Raw genomic sequence first — 17,803 nt, 5'->3', positions numbered from 1 at the left:
TCCTGTGTGATGCCCCTAAATCCACCAGTACGTTGAGGAGAATAAAGGTCTATAACATAAACCAAAATGAACAGTTCTCTGGCAGAGCTTTTTAGCAAGTTCCTGAAGTATAATTGTGGCTTAATAACCTTATTTGAGCATTTTGTGAATGTAACAATGGATAATCTTAATAAAGTTATGCAAAATTTATATGAACCTTTAAATTGTATCAGATTTTTGCAGTTTTTTGTTATAATGTGTATGTTATAAGTTTACATTACATTAGTTTTCTTTCTTTCAGTCAGATTACTAGTTTTGTGTTATGGCTGGCTCGGTAATTACTTGTATGTCATTTTCACTGCTCACCTTTCATAGCGCTGCTATTACAGGTTTGCAAAAAACCAGCTTGTGCGGGTGATATTATTGCGTTGAGCTCCATGCTTCACCCAAATACAAGCAGTGTTTTGATGTGCTCGTGCACGATTTCCCCATAGATATCAATGGGGAGAGCCTGCTAAAAAAAAAGCCTAACACCTGCGATCGCGGAATGAAAAGCTCTGTAATGCAGCCTTATTGATGTCTATGGGGAAAAAAATGTATGATTAAACCTAACACCCTAACATAAACCCCGAGTCTAAACACCCCTAATCTGCCTCCCCCAATGTCGCTGCCACCTACATAAATTTATTAACCTCTAATTTGCCGCCCCCAATGTCGCTGCCACCTACCTACACTTATTAACCCCTAATCTGAAGCCCCCACTGTCGCCGCCACTTACATAAATGTATTCACCCCTAATCTGCCAACCTCAACGTCGCCGCCATCTACCTACACTTATTAACCCCTAATCTGCCGCCCCCAATGTCGCCGCCTCCACAACTATACTAAAGTTATTAACCCCTAAACCTCTGGCATCCCACATCACTAACACTAAATAAATATATTAACCCCTAACGTAACCCCAACCCCTAACCCTAACGTAACCCTAACACCCCATAACTTTAATATAATTAAAATAATTCTAAATAAAACTTACTATTAATAACTAAATAATTCCTATTTAAAAATAAATACTTACCTGTAAAATAAACCCTTATCTAGCTACAATATAACTTATAGTTACATTGTAGTTAGCTTAGATGTTATTTTTATTTCACAGGTAAGTTTGTATTTATTTTAACTAGGTAGACTATTTAGTAAATAGTTATTAACTATTTACTAACTACCTAGTTAAAATAAATACAAATTTACCTGTAAAATAAAACCTAACCTGAGTTACACTAACATCTAACATTACAATAAAATTAAATAAATTAAATTAATAAAATACAATTATCTAAATTACAAAAAAAAACAAACACTAAATTACACAAAATAAAAAAAGAAATTATCAAAAATAAAAACGAATTACTCCTATTCTAATAGCACTATCAAAATAAAAAATCCGCCAAAATAAAAACCTAGCCTACACTAAACTGCCAATGGCCCTTAAAAGGACCTTTTGCGGGGCATTGCCCCAAAGAAATCAGCTCTTTTACCTGTAAAAAAAAATACAAACAACTAACAGTAAAACTCACCACCCACACAAACAACCCCCCAAATAAAAACTATCTAAATAAACCTAAGCTAACCATTGCCCCGGAAAGGGCATTTGGATGGGCAATGCCCTTAAAAGGGCATTTAGCTCTTTTACATTGCCCAAACCCTAATCTAAAATAAAACCCACCCAAAAAACCCTTAAAAAAAAACCTAACACTAACCCCAAACGATTCACTTACAGTTTTGGAAGACCGGACAACCATCCTTATCCAGCCGACAAAGTCCTCATCCAAGCGGGCAGAAGTCTTCATCCAGACGGCATCTTCTATCTTCATACATCCGGCGCGGAGCGGGTCCATCTTCAAGACATCCAGCGCGGAGCATCCTCTTCTTCCGATGGTCAACGAAGAAGGAAGTTTCCCTTTAAGGTACGTCATCCAAGATGGCGTCCCTTACATTCCAATTGGCTGATAGAATTCTATCAGCCAATAGGAATTAAAGGTGAAAAAATCCTATTGGCTGATCCAATCAGCCAATATGATTGAGCTTTATTCCTATTGGCTGATCCAATCCGCCAATAGGATTGAGCTCACATTCTATTGGCTGTTCCAATCAGCCAATAGACTGTGAGCTCAATCCTATTGGCTGATTGGATCAGCCAATAGGATGAAAGCTCAATCCTATTGGCTGATTGTAACAGCTAATATGATTTTTTACCCTTTAATTCCTATTGGCTGATAGAATTCTATCAGCCAATCAGAATTGGCTGATGGTCTTCGTTGGTCTTCGTTGACCATCGGAAGAAGAGAATGCTCCATGCCGGATGTTTTTGAAAAAGTGTGCGATACACCTATTCAGACAAGACTTGTAATAGCAGCAGTAGGGAAAAAGCATTGTTATGGGCCATAACAATGCTTTTTGAGTTATAACGCCAAACTCGTAATCTAGCTGTTTAATAATTACATTATACATGTTTTTTTTAGAAATATTATACTTACCAAGTAGCTATCCCACTGGCATTTCATTATTTAAAAAAAAAAACATAAATTCCAGATTGGCGCAGTAGTTGTGACAAGAACCAGAGAAGCCAGCACAAACACATCACCCAAAGCTGGACATCATGTACCATATGGACCTTCAGGGAGTAAAAATGCTTTCTATTGCGGAACATTTCTTCTCTTTCTTTTGGTGGTCTCAAAGGAATATATCTGCAGTCTATAACACCTAATACATTTGGAATACCAGCAATGCGGAAAAAAATAAGTTTCACTGATTGTCATTCCTCAGGTGTTTTAGGGAGGCAAACATGACACTTAAATATTGTTTACATGTTGTCTAATACACACCTATATTACAAATTTTGTGTTATTTAACTCTCCATAGCGCTGCCATTAGTTTTTGAAAAGCCGCCTTGTGCATGCAATATGGTTGCCTTAAGCTCCATACCGCACAAAATACAAGCGCTGCTTTGACGTGTTCATGCATGCTTTCCCCAAAAATATCAATGGGAAGAGAGTGTTAGAAAAAAAAACAAGCACCTGCGATTGTGGAATTTAAAGTTCCGTAATGCAACCCCATTGATGTCAAAGGGGGAAAAAAAGTTACATTTAAACCCTAACATAAACCCCACATATAAAAAGCCCTAATCTGCAGCCCCTGACATCGCCGACAACTACATAATGTTATTAACCCCTAATCTGCCGCTCCTGACATTGCCACCACCAAAATACATTTAATAACCCCTTATCTGGCGCTCCTGATATCGCCGCCACTATAATAAAGTTATTAACCCCTATTCCCCCATACCCCAACATCACCCACACTATAATAAAGATATTAACCCCTATGCTGCCGCTCCCTGACATCGCTGCCCCTAAATAAAGTTATTAACCCCTAAATATCTGGCCTCCCACATCACTAAATAAACCTATTAACCTCTAAACTGCCAGCCCCCCCACATCGCCAAAAACAAAATTAAACTATTAACCCTTAAACCTAACAACCCCCAACTTTAAATTAAAATTACAAGATCCCTATCTTAAAATAAATAAAAACTTACCTATGAAATTTTAAAAAACCTAAGTTTAAACTATAAATTAAACTAACATTACTATTATACTAGAACTAAAATAACTATCAAATAAATAAATTAAATTACAAATAAAAAAAAACTAACACTACTAAAAAAATTAAATTTACAATTACAAAAAAATAAAAAACACTAAATTACAAAAATAAAAAAATACTAAAGTAAAAAAAATAACAAACATTAAATTACGAAAAATAACAAACGAAATTATCCAAAATAAAAACAATTACACCTAATCTCATAGCCCTATCAAAATAAAAAGCCTCCCAATATAAAAAACCCTAGCCTACAATAAGCTACCAATAGCCCTTAAAATGAATCAGCTCTTTTTCCTGTAAAAAAATACACCACCCAACTAACCCCCCAAAATAAAAAACCTAACTCTAAAAAAAATTTAAGCTACCCATTGCCCTGAAAATGTCATTTGTATGGGCATTGCTCTTAAAAAGGCATTCAGTTTTTTTTCATTGCCCTTAAAAGGGCATTTAGCTCATTTAAGAAAGCCCAAAACCCTAATCTAAAAAATAAACATCCAAAAAAGTTTAAAAAATCCTAACACTAACCCCCGATGATCCACTTACAGTTATTGAAGTCCGGACATCCATCCTCATCCAGGCGGCAAGAAGTCTTCATCCAGGCGGCGAGGTCTTCATCCATCCAGGCAGCATCTTCTAACTTCATCCAGGTGGCATCTTCTATCTTCATCCCGGCGGTGCGGAGCAACTCCATCCTGAAGACATCCGGCACAGAGCATCCTCTTCATACGGTTGCTGACATAAACTGAATCTTCAATGCAGGGGAGCCTTTTCAAAATGGCGTCCCATGCATTCCTATTGGCTAATTTGATTTTGGAAATTCAAATCAGCCAAAAGGATGAGAGCTACTGAAATCCCATTGGCTGTTTAAATCAGCTAATAGGATGAGAGCTAATGAAATTCTATTGGCTATTCAAATCATCCAATAGAATTTCAGTAGCTCTCATTCTATTGGCTGATTTAAATTTCCAAAATCAAATCAGAACGAACACACCCTTTTAAGGGCAATGGAAAAGAGCTGAATGCCCTTTTCAGGGCAATGGGTATCTTAGGGGTTTTTTTTAGAGTTAGGTTTTTTATTTTGGGGGTTGGTTGGGTGGTGGGTTTTACTGTTGGGGGGTGTTTGTATTCTTTTACAGGAAAAAGTTGATTTCTTTAGGGCAATGCCCTACAAAAGGCCTTTTTAAGGGCTATTGGTAGTTTATTGTAGGCTAGGGTTTTTTTTTTTTATTTTGGGGGGCTTTTTATTTTGATAGGGCTATTAGATTAGGTGTAATTGCTTTTATTTTGTATAATTTTGTTTGTTATTTTACATAATTTAGTGTTTGTTATTTTTTGTACTTTAGAATTTTTTATTTTTTGTAATTGTAAATAAAAAAATTTTAGTAGTGTTGTTTTTTTTAATTTGTAATTTAATTTATTTAATTGATAGTTTCATTTATAGTTTAAACTTAGTTTTTATTAATTTCACAGGTAAATTTTCATTTATTTTAAGATAGGGATCATGTAATTTTAATTTAAAGTTAGGGGGTTGTTATGTTTAGGGGTTAATAGTTTAATTTAGTTTTTGGTGATGTGGGGGGCTGGCAGTTTAGGAGTTAATAGGTTTATTTAGTGGTAGTGATGTGGGAGGCCAGAGGTTTAGAGGTTAATAATTTTATTTAGTGGTGGCGATGTCGGGGAGCAGGTTAATATCTTTATTATAATGTGGGCAATGTTAGGGTACGGGGGAATAGGGGTTGATAACTTTAGTATAGTGGCAACGATATCGGGGAGCAGAGGAATAGGGGTTAATACATTTTATTAGTGGCGGAAATGTCGGGAGCGGCAGATTAGGGGGTAATAACTTTTATATATATATATATATATATATATATTTGTGATGAGGGAGGGCCTCGGGTTAGGGGTTAATAGGTAGTTTATGGGTGTTAGTGTACTTTGCAACAGTTTAGTTATGAGTTTTATGTAACAGTTTTGTTGCATAAAACTCATAACTACTGCTCTCAGTTTGCGAAACAGATCGTGTCAGTATAGGGTGTAACGCAAGCTTTTTAGCCTCACTGCCAAACTTGTAATGGTAACGCTATTGCAATACCACACAAAAACATCATTTTTTTGAGTGCAGGACTGACATTGCGTTACAGGTTTAAAGACTTGCGGTACAGCTATACCAACATGACTCGTAATGGCTGCGTTGCTGTTTTACTGCTGAAATGGCCATTTTTCAGTGTTATAACACGAACGCAAAACTTGTAATCTGGGTGACAGTTTGTAGAAGTCTGCAGAATGTAGGTTGACATTTACTGACCACAACACTGGACACAGATTGTAATGACCCAGTGACCATGAAATGCAGAACTGCCAATAATTTAAAGATGGGAAAAAAATGTTCTTTGGGTGCGCCTGAGGTTTTTCTGGGTAAGAAGAAACCTCAGTCTGAATTTGCCTGGGGTAGTAGGAAATTTAAATTTAAATTTATAAAATCGAAAAAATATAAGTAGAAGTTTGTATTTTACTTATGTATTTATTCTGACGCTCGGTAGTAATTTGATACTGAGATCAAGTAAGGGTAGGCAAATAAATATAATTGGGATAATAATCTTACAATGTTAGTATAAATGACAAGTACTCTGAGCAATATGTATTAAATAAAATACTTTACTATTAGTTGAAAAATGAACATAAGTTACAGAAAACATCAGACAACATGCATGTATATATAGTTATAATAAGAGACTTAAATCCTAAATGAATATTGTGTTTGGATATGTGATAATTTAAAGAGTGGACAAATAACATAAAAATTACTAATACGATAAAATTGGATGAATAAAAATAATTAGATGAACAATCCGGATAAAAACAATAGCTCTAAAAATAGCCACAAATGTAATTGCCGTATATAGCTGAGTGGTTCTAAAGGTAGATGACTATATGTACATGTTAAATAGATCGATCTACTTTGAATCTATTTTCCTTAATATATATTCTGTCAGCTCAAAAATAATGATTATAATGGATAGAGGGTTAAAGATTTGTGAAAAAACATATACATAACATTGAATTTCATATAAACTATTTTAGTACCGCCTCTTATATTTTGTATTAGCTAATACCTACAACAGTATCTTATGAATATAGTTGTTTTAGTATTTAACAAGTCATTTGCCCAGGAATTGTATAGAATTATATAAGGTACCTTATATCAAAGCTGTGAAGGTTGGGACAGAATGATTCTGCCTACTATACCGGTATAGTGATCACCTTTATTCTTCAGTGTGTTTAAAAGATCATTTATCGTTGGTTCTTTGTAGTGGATGATGCTTGTGAAAAAAGAAGAATACCGGTCGCGGCACGTCCTAGGATCCAGCAAGTAGTGCTTACTTCTGATCACAGTGTGATCCTGTTACCGTCTGTTATGACCATAATTTTTTTAAATGATCCAAAGTTTCTTCTGTGCAGGCTAGGGTACGTCCGGGGATCAAGCTGGAACTTTCTGTTTAGCTGCTTTAGTTTAGCTACCGCTCGGCTACGTTCCCTCTGTCAGTCCTGCCAGATCCAATTTTACTTTCTCCTTTCTCGAAGCTGTATTCAGAGGTCGAGATAAGATTGGATTGGATTTGCAGAAATTGTTATTCTCTCCTTCCTTAGAGCAATATGAGACGCGTTTCAGCTGTCACCTGCAGCCTTTTTCAAACATACTGCTCTTAGTTGGTTTGGCGGTCTTATTTAAACCAATACATTGATATCTCATTGGCTAATCCTATTTTGTGGGTCAATTCGTCTACCTGTTTGTCACTCAAATTTTCAAACATGTATTTTTTGCAGAGGCTTAATGACATTATTACAGTTATGTATAGGATGTATTATTAGCTTTCTGTTGTACCATTAACAAAATTATATAATAAAGAAAGGCTAAGTAACATTGATACATTTTTATACAGGATACAATGTTCTCTTTCTGTCACTCATGATACAGTGTTCTTGCATTTTGCAACTGATTATGGGTGGCAATTCAACAGTGTTTATATACAAAATATTGATCATATACTTGCCATTGATATACATAATATAATTGTATTGGAAAATTTAGTTGCTCGAAAATTAAAGGGGAAAGAAAGGCATAAAAAGGGGGATAAAATTAAATATATTTAGATGATCATAAAACAATAGAATGACAGTTGCTATTGGTAATATTTATAATCAACCATCATTATTGGTATTATATATATAATGTTTGGCTATAATAAAATATATTTAGATGATCATAACCCAATGGATATTTCTTAATGATAATTGCTACTGGCAATATTTATAATTAACCAACACTATCTATATTATATATATAATGTTTGGCTATATGTAAAAATTATACGTTCTTTTATCATATAAACTATGTCTTTGTAATTTAACATACCCATTAATATCGAAATAATCAATATCGATATTTTATAGTTTTTGGCTATATGTGAGAATTATATGGTATTTTATACACTATAAATTATGTCTTTGTGGTTGAACTTAAATGGATACATATATAAGTATATTGATTTTTAGAAGTTCGTTATTCCATTGTTTCTAGTATTTTAAAAATGGTGTAATACTGAATTCAATGTTTAATCCTTTAGGATTTTTTGTTTCTAATTCATAAATCCATTTATATTCTAACTTTAATAATTCATTCTCTACATCACCTCCTCTCCAATTTTTATTCAATTTTTATTCAATTTATCTATTGCAATGAATTTGAATTTTTTTAGGTTGCAATTATTGCATTTTAGAAAGTGTTGCGGTAGTGGAAGATCTTTATTCCTATCATCCTTTGCATTTTCTATTGAGAGTATATGCTCTCTCACTCTCTCTCTTACAGGTCTAGTCGAATTGCCTATATATTGTTTTCCTCAAGAACACTCTAACAGATAAATTATGTTTTTATCAATACAACATATTAGGTGTTTGATCTCATATTCTTTTCCTGTTGTGTTAGATTTAAATTGTTTTCTTTTCTCTGAGTGTCTGCAGGATTTACATGCATAACATGGAAAAAACCTTTTAAATCATTTCCTTCCAGGTCTTTATCTAGTTTCTTTTTCTTTCTTAGATCTGTGGGGGCTAATTTAGTTTTTAAGTTATTTGCTCTTCTATAGATCATTTCTGTTTTATCACCTATTATATCTTTTAGTTTCTTATCTAATTTTAATATATTCCAGTGTTTTTTTTTTTTATTATTTTTTCAACTTTTTTATGATCTTGATTGTATTGAGTTATAAATGGTACCTTTGGTGTTTTCTCTTTCTTAGATTCAATATTCGGTTTATATAGTATGTCATTCCTATTTCTGTTTTTTACTAGCTCTATTTGTTTGTCTATTGTTTCACTTTTATATCCTCTATCTAGGAATTTCGTTTTTAATAATTTGGATTGTTCCATATAATCTTGCTCCTGTGAACATTTTTTTCTGATTCTTAGTAACTGTCCCTTAGGGATATTGTTTTTCCATTGATTATGGTGGTAGCTCTCAGCATGAATGCAATTGTTGCTATCCACCTATTTGAAATTTGTGTTCTGCTGTTCATTTTGTTATAAATTTCATCGAATTTTGACTTCTCTCCCTTCCAAATCATGAAGATATCGTCAATGTACCTTTTAAAGCATACCAGGTTCGCTCCCAATAGTGTATTAGTTAAAAATTTGGTATGCTTTAAAAGGTACATTGAAAATATCTTCATGATTTGGAAGGGAGAGAAGTCAAAATTCGATGAATGTTATAACAAAATGAACAACAAGGAAAAAAACTTAAAATTCACTTATGATACCAACAAAGAAAAAATTATTTTCCTAGATCTAGAAATATATATAAATGAGAATCAAATTAACAGCAGAACACATTTCAAAGAGGTGGATAGCAACAATTACATTCATGCTGAGAGCTGCCACCATAATCAATGGAAAAACAATATCCCTAAGGGAAGTTACTAAAAATCAGAAAGAACTGTTCACAGGAGCAAGATTATATGGAACAATCCAAATTATTAAAAAAGAAATTCCTAGATAGAGGATATAAAAGTGAAACAATAGACAAACAAATAGAGCTAATAAAAAACAGAAATAGGAATGACATACTATATAAACCGAATATTGAATCTAAGAAAGAGAAAATACCAAAGGTACCATTTATAACTCAATACAATCAAGATCATAAAAAAGTTGAAAAAATAATAAAAAAACACTGGACTATATTATAATTAGATGAGAAACTAAAAGATATAATAGGTGATAAACCAGAAATTATCTATAGAAGAGCAAATAACTTAAAAACTAAATTAGCCCCCACAGATCTAAGAAAGAAAAAGAAACTAGATAAAGACCTGGAAGGAAATGATTTAAAAGGTTTTTTCCATGTTATGCATGTAAATCCTCCAGACACTCAGAGAAATTAAAAAAAATTAAATCTAGCACAACAGGAAAATAATATGAGATCAAACACCTAATACGTTGTACTGATAAAAACATAATTTATCTGTTAGTGTTCTTGCGGAAAACAATATATAGGCGAATCGACTAGACCTGTAAGAGAGAGAGTGAGAGAGCATATACTATCAATAGAAAATGCAAAGGATGACAGGAATAAAGATCTTCCAATACCGTAACACTATCTTAAATGCAATAATTGCAATCTAAAAAAATGCAAATTCATTGCAATAGATAAATTGAATAAAAATTGGAGAGGAGGTGATATAGAGAATGAATTATTAAAGTTAGAATATAAATGGATTTATGAATTAGAAACAAAAAATCCTAAAGAATTAAACATTGAATTTAGTATTACACCATTTTTAAAATACTAGAAACAATGGAATAACTAACTTCTAAAAATCAATATACTTATATATGTATCCATTTAAGTTCAACGACAAAGACATAATTTATAGTGTATAAAATACCTTATAATTCTCACATATAGCCAAAAACTATATAATATCGATATTGATTATTTCAATATTGATGGGTATGTATCCATTTAAGTTAAATTAAAAAGACATGGTTTATATGATAAAAGAACATATAATTTTTACATATAGCCAAACATTATATATATATATATATATATATATATATATATATATATATATATATATATATATATATATATATATATATATATATATATATATATATAATATATAGATAGTGTTGGTTAATTATAAATATTGCCAGTAGCAATTATCATTAAGAAATATCCATTGGGTTATGATAATCTAAATATATTTTATTATAGCCAAACATTATATTTATAATACCAATAATGATGGTCGATTATAAATATTACCAGTAGCAAATGTCATTCTATTGTTTTATGATCATCTAAATATATTTAATTTTATCCCCCTTTTTATGCCTTTCTTTCCCCTTTAATTTTTTGAGCAAATACATTTTCCAATACAATTATATTATGTATATTAATGGCAAGTATATGATCAATATTTTGTATATAAACACTGTTGAATTGCCACACATAATCAGTTGCAAAAATAAATTAATGTATGCTATGTTTAAATAACCCTAAAAATGCCAAAAATAAGTTTGTATCCCATATAGATCAGCTACAATGTTAATTAATCTGCTTAATGCAAAAACACTGTATCATATGAGTGACAGAAAGAGAACATTTTATCCTGTATAAATTGTATCAATGTTACTTAGCCTTTCTTTATTATATAATTATGTTATTGGTGCGACAGAAAGCTAATAATGCATCCTATACATAACTGTAATAATGTCATTAAGCCTCGGCAAAAAAAAACATGTTTGAATTTTTGAGTGACAAACAGGTAGCCGAATTGACCCACGAAATAGGATTAGCCAATGAGATATCAATGTATTGGTTTAAATAAGACTGCCAAACCAACTAAGAGCAGTATGTTTGAAAAAGGCTGCAGGTGACAGCCGAAACGCGTCTCATATTGCTCTAAGGAAGGAGAGAATAACAATTTCTGCAAATCCAATCCAATCTTATCTCGACATCCGAATACAGCATCAAAAAAGGAAAAAGGAAAATTGGATCTGGCAGGACTGACAGAGGGAACGTAGCCGAGCGGTAGCTAAACTAAAGCAGCTAAACAGAAAGTTCCAGCTTGATCCCCGGACGTACCCTAGCCTGCGCAAAAGAAACTTTGGATCATTTAAAAAAATTACAGTCATAACAGACGGTAACAGGATCACACTGTGATCAGAAGTAAGCACTACTTGCTGGATCCTAGGACGTACCGCGACTGGTATTCTTCTTTTCTCACAAGCATCATCCACTACAAAGAACCAATGATAAATGATCTTTTAAACACACTGAAGAATAAAGGTGATCACTATACCGGTATAGTAGGCCGAATTGTTCTGTCCCAACCTTCACAGCTTTGATATAAGGTACCTTATATAATTCTATACAATTCCTGGGCAAATGACTTGTTAAATACTAACACAACTATATTCATAAGATACTGTTGTAGGTATTAGCTAATACAAAATATAAGAGGCGGTACTAAAATAGTTTATATGAAATTCAATGTTATGTATATATATATATACTGTATATATATATATATATATATATATATATATATATATATATATAGCATGTGGAAAAACCAAGGCGCAAAATAACTGCCCATGAACTGAGAAAAGTCAAGCATGCAGCTGCCAAGATGCCACTTGCCACCAGTTTGGCCATATTTCAGAGCTGCAACATCACTGGAGTGCCCAAAAGCACAAGGTGTGCAATACTCAGAGACATGGCCAAGGAAAGAAAGGCTGAAAGACGACCACCACTGAACAAGACACACAAGCTGAAACTTCAAGACTGGGCCAAGAAATAGCTCAAGACTGATTTTTCTAAGGTTTTATGGACTGATGAAATGAGAGTGAGTCTTGATGGGCCAGATGGATGGGCCCGTGGCTGGATTGGTAAAGGGCAGAGAGCTCCAGTCCAACTCAGACGCCAGCAAGGTGGAGGTGGAGTACTGGTTTGGGCTGGTATCATCAAAGATGAGCTTGTGGGGCCTTTTCGGGTTGAGGATGGAGTCAAGCTCAACTCCCAGTCCTACTGCCAGTTTCTGGAAGACACCTTCTTCAAGCAGTGGTACAGGAAGAAGTCTGCATCCTTCAAGAAAAACATGATTTTCATGCAGGACAATGCTCCATCACATGCGTCCAAGTACTCCACAGCGTGGCTGGCAAGAAAGGGTATAAAAGAAGAAAATCTAATGACATGGCCTCCTTGTTCACCTGATCTGAACCCCATTGAGAACCTGTGGTCCATCATCAAATGTGAGATTTACAAGGAGGGAAAACAGTACACCTCTCTGAACAGTGTCTGGGAGGCTGTGGTTGCTGCTGCACGCAATGTTGATGTTGAACAGATCAAAACACTGACAGAATCCATGGATGGCAGGCTTTTGAGTGTCCTTGCAAAGAAAGGTGGCTATATTGGTCACTGATTTGTTTTTGTTTTGTTTTTGAATGTCAGAAATGTATATTTGTGAATGTTGAGATGTTATATTGGTTTCACTGGTAAAAATAAATAATTGAAATGGGTATATATTTGTTTTTTGTTAAGTTGCCTAATAATTATGCACAGTAATAGTCACCTGCACACACAGATATCCCCCTAAAATAGCTATAACTAAAAACAAACTAAAAACTACTTCCAAAATTATTCAGCTTTGATATTAATTAGTTTTTTGGGTTCATTGAGAACATGCTTGTTGTTCAATAATAAAATTAATCCTCAAAAATACAACTTGCCTAATAATTCTGCACTCCCTGTATTCTCTCTCTGAGAGATTCTATCATATTTTATCACCAATAATTTCAAGATGCCAGGGGTAGCTGTGGATCTGAAGGTGACTGGCTTCAAATAGTTCTTTATCTGGTCATAGAGCATCAAAATTGATTGCCTTGAAAGTCGAGACCTCTGCAATATCTCTCACGATCTGCTAGAGCTTCAGGACCACACAGGGGCAAAAACAATCTTTCCACCCTTATCTGTCGTCTTTTATGGATATTTGCAATAGTAAATAGCATGACTTCCATCGTCAAGCACAATTATAAAATAAGGCTATTTTTGTATATCCCTACTTAAATGTATTACTTCTTCATAATTGTATATTATTTTAAGTTGCCTTTGATTGCAGACATATTTAAAATACACATTTATTTGACACTTGTTAAATTGATTCCATTCAGACTTTTAGATTATTATTTTGTATGGAGTTTGTGACAGGTGGCAAATACACATTTGCTATCCAGGTGGATATTTTGACCCAACTTTCAGAATACTTGCAGTGGGGCAAAAAAGTATTTAGTCAGTCACCAATTGTGCAAGCTCTCCTACTTAAGAAGATGAGAGAGGCCTGTAATTTTCATCATAGGTATACCTCAACTATGAGAGACAATGTGGAAACAAATCCAGACAACCACATTGTCTGATTTGGAAAGAATTTATTTGCAAATTATGGTGGAAAATAAGTATTTGGTCAATATCAAAAGTTCCTCTCAATACTTTGTTATATATCCTTTGTTGGCAATGACAGAGGTCAAACGTTTTCTGTAAGTCTTCACAAGGTTGTCACACACTGTTGCTGCTATGTTGGCCCATTCCTGCATGCAGATCTCCTCTAGAGCAGTGATGTTTAGGGGCTGTCGCTGGCCAACATGGACTTTCAACTCCCTCCAAAGGTTTTCTATGGGGTTGAGATCTGGAGACTGGCTAGGCCACTCCAGGACCTTGAAATGCTTCTTACGAAGCCACTCTTTCGTTGCCCGGGTGGTGTGTTTGGGATCATTGTCATGCTGAAAGACCCAGCCATGTTTTATCTTCAATGCCCTTGCTGATGGAAGGAGGTTTGCACTCAAAATCTCACAATACATGGCCCCATTCATTCTTTCATGTACATGGATCAGTCGTCCTGTTCCCTTTGCAGAGAAACAGCCCCAAAACATGATGTTGCCACCCCCATGCTTCACAGTAGGTATGGTGTTCTTTGGTTGCAACTCAGCATTCTCTCTCCTCCAAACATGACGAGTTGTGTTTCTACCAAACAGTTCTACTTTGGTTTCATCTGACCATATGACATTCTACTAATCTGCTTCTGGATCATCCAAATGCTCTCTAGCATACTTCAGATGGTCCCGGACATGTACTGGCTTAAGCAGGAGGACACGCCTGGCACTGCAGGATCTGAGTCCCTGGCGGCGTAGTGTGTTACTGATGGTAGCCTTTGTTGCGTTGGTCCCAGCTCTCTGCAGGTCATTCACTAGGTCCCTCCATGTGGTTCTGGGATGTTTGCTCACCGTTCTTGTGATCATTTTGACCCAACGGGGTGAGATCTTATGTGGAGCCCCAGATCGAGGGAGATTATCAGTGGTCTTGTATGTCTTCCATTTTCTAATTACTGCTCCCACAGTTGATTTCTTCACACCAAGCTGCTTGCCTATTGCAGATTCAGTCTTCCCAGGCTGGTGCAGGTCTACAATTTGGTTTCTGGTGTCCTTCGACAGCTCTTTTGTCTTCACCATAGTGGAGTTTGGAGTGTGACTGTTTGAGGTTGTGGACAGGTGTCTTTTATACTCATAACAAGTTCAAACAGTTGCCATTAATACAGGTAATGAGTGGAGGACAGAGGAGCCTCTTAAGAAGAAGATACAGGTCTGTGAGAGCCAGAAATCTTGCTTGTTTGTAGGTGACCAAATACTTATTTTCCACCATAATATGCAAATAAATTCTTTCCAAATCAGACAATGTGATTGTCTGGATTTGTTTCCACATTTTGTCTCTCATAGTTGAGGTATACCTATGATGAAAATTACAGGCCTCTCTAATCTTCTTAAGTGGGAGAACTTGCACAATTGGTGGCTGACTAAATACTTTTTCCCCCCACTGTAATGTTATAACTTGGAGAACCTGATCGGATTTGATTTAATATGGGCAGAAAATATGTGAAATTAATCAGACATGAATACAAATTTGTCCGTTGGATAGGGTGCATAATTTGATAAATCTTACATGTGCATTGTATACTGAAAAACACAGGTGGATCAAGGGTTGAAGCCTTGATACATTGATTCCATTGTGTTTATTTCTAGATATGTTTATGCAATTGCTTCTATTAGACTTTGCACACAAGCTGATCTCGGTAAGTCACTTATTGGTTTGCTATTGGCTTTTGATGTTTACCTCCCTCTGGGAGTGCAGCCCACTAACGAGTTTTATATGTGTTTAGGGGACGTTACAGAAGGGTATTTGGAAGAGTGTTCCAAACAATATTTTATTTCTATTGTAAAAATTTGTATTCAGCTGTTATAATTGCAAAGGTGCCTACTTTGATAAGTCAAAATATTAGATTAAATTTTGTTCACAATAACAATTCCAAATTTTTTTTTCGATTTTTTTTTATATCAAAGTACACTGAAATGTTATTCTCTCAGTCTCTCTCTCTCTCTCTTTCTCTCTTTCTTTGTCTTTCTCTCTCATCTTTACCTTTTAAGGGCAAGACTTTATTTGGCCCTGGTCTGGCTGAGATCATTTCCAAAGTTACTGGTGGAAAGTAAGCTTTCCTTCCTCAGGAAAAGAAGGGTAGACCTAAGGGTCACCAGAATTCAAATTTTTGTTCCTCTTGCAACTTTAAAGGACAAAAGCCTTCCTCCTCTTCTTCCAAGATGGAGCAATCCAGGACTTCATGGAGGTCTAGTCAACCTTGGAATAAAGGGAAGCAATCTAAGAAACCTTCCTCTGAATCTAAGTCAGCATGAAGGGGCCACCCCATATCCAGTCTTGGATCAAGTAGGGGGCAAGCTGTCCTTTTTTTAAAAGGATTGGATCTGTGATGTCCCAGATCCTTGGGCAGTGGAAGTAGTCGCCCAGGGATACAGGATAGGATTTAAATCTTGTCCCCCCAAGGGCAGATTTCTCTTGTCAAGGTTATTTGTAAACCAGATAAAGAGAGAGGCTTTCTTAAACTGTGTAAAGGATCTAGCTTCTCTGAGAGTGATGTGATTGTCCTAGTTCCTCTGGTGGAACAGGGTCAAGGATTCTATTCCAACCTTTTCGTGGTTCCCAAGAAAGAGGGAACTTTTCGTCCCATCTTGGACCTCAAGTGTCTCAACAAATTCCTCAAGGTTCCGTCCTTCAAAATGGAGACTATATGACATCTGAGGGAACTTTCAGCATTTTGCCTACCTCCCCCAAATGTCTGCTCACACTTCTCTGTACCCCATAATGACTGTGACAAGCCTAAGAGACTTTGGCCGGTTGCTACAGAACTTTGAAAAAGAGACTGTAATTTCTCATGTTCTCTGCTCATCATTGCTCTCTCTAGTATTTAATATACCCTAACGCCTGTGCCACATTGCCAACTGACAATCCACTTGTCTCCTCCTTTCCTGTCCAGTTAATCTGGACAGGTCACCTCCCCTCACCCTTTTTCCTTCCACCAGGTCGTATCCTCCTGTTCCCTGGGACGAGAGCAGGTGTCACACAGCTACATTAGAACAGTTGTTTGTACCTGTATACTAACAGAACTCATTATACTGTATTTGTATCTTTGATTTCTGTATATCTGCATATTGTACAACCGATAGAGTCTTTGCTACTTTCTATTGTAATATAGGTTGCTGTTAAGTGCTGCTAACTCTCTCATTCCCCCTTTCCTGCCCAGCTAGTCTGGACAGGTCACTTCCACTCTCCTTTTTCCCTTCCATCAGGTTGTAACCCTAAACTTCTGGGGTGAGAGAGACTACTGGTACATATATTGTTTCAGCAGAACCTCTTAAAATATTACATACCATTTTATATTTTTGTTACCTTTCTACTAGTGAGGTCTTCCGTCTACCCCTCTCCCTACCCTTTCCTGCCCTGCTAGTCTGGGCAGGTCATCTCCTCTTCACCTTCTACCTCCTTTGACTATGAAGTATCCCATTCTCCCAAGTTAGAGGGTATAGACCAATGGCTGTGTAAGTGTTATTTACTATTGCACAATTTGTTTGTGGCGTCTCCTTAGCACTGAAAGCCTTCCTAGTCTAACTCCCCCACGTCCCAAATTTTTGAGAAGGAAACCTTATTGGTCACAGACCACAATCCCACCCTCCCCTCTACTATAGACTCCAGACC

Source organism: Bombina bombina, chromosome 5, assembly GCF_027579735.1.
Source record: "Bombina bombina isolate aBomBom1 chromosome 5, aBomBom1.pri, whole genome shotgun sequence".
Classification (NCBI taxonomy): domain Eukaryota; kingdom Metazoa; phylum Chordata; class Amphibia; order Anura; family Bombinatoridae; genus Bombina; species Bombina bombina.
This window is presented reverse-complemented; position numbering follows the sequence as displayed.